At 50.4% G+C, this 3,469-nt stretch overlaps 1 long non-coding RNA gene across 1 annotated transcript; it reads right to left on the bottom strand.

The window, feature by feature from the left end:
• Positions 1-208: 208 nt before the first annotated feature.
• On the bottom strand, positions 209-2,459 carry LOC122548095. Its single transcript, XR_006311172.1, has 3 exons — positions 2,264-2,459; positions 1,867-1,985; positions 209-517 (listed from the first exon to the last, which is right to left on the bottom strand). It is a non-coding gene; the product is annotated as an uncharacterized LOC122548095 (long non-coding RNA).
• Between the last annotated feature and the right edge of the window lie 1,010 nt (positions 2,460-3,469).

Here is a 3,469-nt window from a genome sequence, read left to right as displayed (position 1 = left end):
GCATGGGTTACAGAGATAAAGATAGGCACAGACAGACAGGAAGACATCGCACGTTGTATTTCCCTGGAAGTCTGTGAATGGCCTGGTGGTGGGGAGGATTATCAGAGAATGGGAACTGCTGTCGAGTTGGAAATGGGGTAACGGGGTTTTCAATGTGCTGATGCATCGAGAGGGGAGACACAATGGGGAACCAAAGCTGCAAAGAGAGAATGGTGTGAGCTCAGTATTAATCAGTCAGAGAGGTGATACAGACAGCATCTTTCAGTTAGTTTGAGAGGCTTCCAAGTTCAAAGCAGAACGACTTCTGCGTGTGGAGAAAGGGGTGGGTGATTTCCGAATAAGCAGGAGGTATGCTGGGATGGTACTGGAAGGCAGCATCATGGGAGAAGGGGAAGATTCCTTCCTTGCGTTCCATCGTTCTCGATTTCCCTTCCTGAATCGCACTCAGTTCCCTATCAGTAGTTGCTGTATTTTGCAAAGATTTGCTCCCCGTCTTTGGGCTTGTAATCACCGATACCTGGCAAGGCAAAGTAATAAACAATTACTTTGAGGGTTCTTCCTCAACACCGAACAACTAGGTTCGGAACAGGGGGAGAGGATGGGAAGGTGTGTGAGAGAGAGAGAGAGAGAGTTACAACCTCGTGTACGAGTTCTTTTTTTACTTACAGTGTGGAAACAGACGCAACAAGGCCCAACAAGGCCACACCGACCCTCCGAAGAGCAACCCACCCAGACCCATTCCCCTACATTTACCCCTTCACCTAACACTACAGGCAATTTAGCATGGCCAATTCACCTGACCTGCACATTTTTGGACTGTGGGAGGAAACTGGAGCATCTGGAGGAAACCCACGCAGAGAATGCACAAACTCCACACAGTCAGTCACCTGAGGTGGGTATTGAACCCGGGCTCTCTGGTGCTGCGAGGCAGCAGTGCTAACCACTGTGCCACTGTGCCACCCACAGTTGACGAATGGAGAGACACAGATAGACAGCGAGAGAGAGAGATGGGGAGAGAGCGAGACTGGGGAGGGGAATGAGAGAGAGAGAGAGAGAAAGGTTGGAGAAGGGAGAGACAGAGAGAGGCGGGGAAGAGAAAGAGAGAAGAGAGATAGAGAAAGGTTGGGGAAGGGGTGGGGGAGAGAGAGTTACAACCTTGTGTACAATTGTGCATGAGTTATGTCAATGAATGAATACTCCGGGGTATAGTGTTATAAGAGTTTAGTTATTGGATTTTTAAAAATGTATTGATGGGATCAGAGCGCTGTTGGCTGGACCAGAATTCCTTGTCCATCCCAGACAGCAGTTAAGAGTCAATCACATTGCTGTGGGTCTGGAGTCACATGAGGTAAAAACACAGATTGCAGATGCTGGAAACCAGAGTCTAGATTAGAGTGGTGCTGGTAAAGCACAGCAGGTCAGGCAGCGTCCGAGGGGCAGGAAAATCGACGTTTCGGGCAAAAGCCCTTCTTCAGGCTTTTGCCCGAAACATTGATTTTCCTGCCCCTCGGATGCTGCCTGACTTGCTGTGCTTTTCCAGCACCACTCTAAGCTGGAGTTACATGTGGGTCACAGCAGGTAGGGATGGCAGTTTCCTTCCCTAAAGGACATTAGTGACCCAGTTTTCCAACAATCAACAATGGTTTCACCAAGAATAATGCAGAGTACAGTGCTGCAGGAGCTGGGTATACAGAATAATGCTACTGGATCTACTGTGTATTAACCTGCAGCTGTGTTATTTATCTGTTGTGGATTCAGTTCTGAGGAAGGGTCACTGGACCCGAAACTCTGATTTCTCTCTGCGGCTGCTGCCAGACCTGCTGAGATTTCCCAGTTATTTCTGACTTTGTTATGGTCAATTCTTACCCTGATCCAGTGGCTTGGATCCACTCAGGAGCTGCCAATAAGTTCTGTTCTGACTGGATGCCGTTAGACCCTGGACGGTGGTCAGAGATGGGCCCCACAGTTTCTGTGTGATACTAAAGCTTTGAACAGAAAATGAGGCATCGTTCAGACTGGCAATCAGAAACAGCTACCATGAAAACATAGACAATAGGTGTAGGAGAGGCCATTCGGCCCTTTGAGCCTCTAGCAACATTCAGTACAATGACGGTGGATCATACAATCTCAGTATCCCGTTCCTGCTCTCTCTCTAAACCCCTTGGTCCGTTTAGCCACAAGGGTCATGTCCAGCTCCCTCCCGAGTGTATCTAATGAACTGGCCCCCAAGTCAGGCGATCACCTCCGTCACAGTAGGCCATACCTGAAACGATCGGGATACAGATCCCGGGCCCGTTCCAGAACCCGGATCAAGGGACTTCCTCCAGGCACGGAAACGCTCACAGCATCGCCGAAGGAATGGGTCAGTCCGTCCACAATGTTGTACTCCACCGTGATGGGGAGCCCCTGGGTGGTGGGAGGCGAGGATGTACTGGACACTGGGAATGTCAGGTTACCTGCAGAGAGAGAGAGAGGGGGGTGGGGGGCAGAGTGGCAGACAGGGGTGAGGTACCTCAGAGACCAGGCCCAGCTCCGAACAGCAGTGTTGCAATGGAGTTTCTACCACACCCTTTCCAATACCACACGACGGCCCACACCCTCGTCACTGAGCATTTGACAAAAGGGGGACAGCAGCTTTCTCTAACCCCTCTCTCCATCTCCCTCTGAATTTTCCACTACTCCCCAACTTGTCCAGGTAAACTGCTGACTCCCTCCTCCTCAAAATGTAACAGAAGCAGAGTTGAGGGGTGAGTTGTGAGATACGTTCTCCACAATCAAACAGGTAACAGGTCACCGTGGGGGGGGGGGGGAGGGCACTGAGCTGGGATGAGCAAATCAAAAACGACCTTGCGGGACGAGGGAAAACACCAGACAGGGTAGAATGGCCTCATCCAGTTCATCATTTTCAGAAGCAGACAGACACAGATGTGTGTACACCCGTAACTACAGAGCTAGGGTCAGTGCTGAGGGAGTGGGCACTGTCGGAGGGTCAGTGCTGAGGGAGTGGGCACTGTCATTGGAGTGAGGGAGGGATGAAAGAGAGAGGAGAGACTGAGGAGACAGAGAGACTTTGGGTGGGAGAGAGAATGAGGGAGGATTGTTTGGTAAGAGAAGACTGAGAATGTGAGGAAAACTGGGGGAAGAGAGACACCAGTGAGAGATGAGAGACTGGCGCAGAGAAAGAGAATGAGAGAGTCTGGGCGAATGATAGAGAAAAATGGGAAGAGAAAGAAAGACAGAGATTGGGCAGGGGGAGGCAGGGAGAACTCACAGACAGTTGGTGAGTACGTGACTGGGAGAGAGAGAGAAACTGGAGGAAGGAAGAGACGGCGATAAATGGGGAAGGGAGAGAGACTGAGGGAAGAGAGGGAAACTCAGGGGAAATGAGAATATGAATCCAAACTGGCGAGGAACATATATGTGAAAGAAAAATGTTCGCATGACCAAGTTTACCGTTGAGGACAGGAGG

Source organism: Chiloscyllium plagiosum, unplaced genomic scaffold (assembly GCF_004010195.1).
Source record: "Chiloscyllium plagiosum isolate BGI_BamShark_2017 unplaced genomic scaffold, ASM401019v2 scaf_9743, whole genome shotgun sequence".
Lineage (NCBI taxonomy): Eukaryota > Metazoa > Chordata > Chondrichthyes > Orectolobiformes > Hemiscylliidae > Chiloscyllium > Chiloscyllium plagiosum.
Note: the sequence above shows the minus strand (reverse complement) of the source record. Positions and strands in the feature narration are given on the sequence as shown.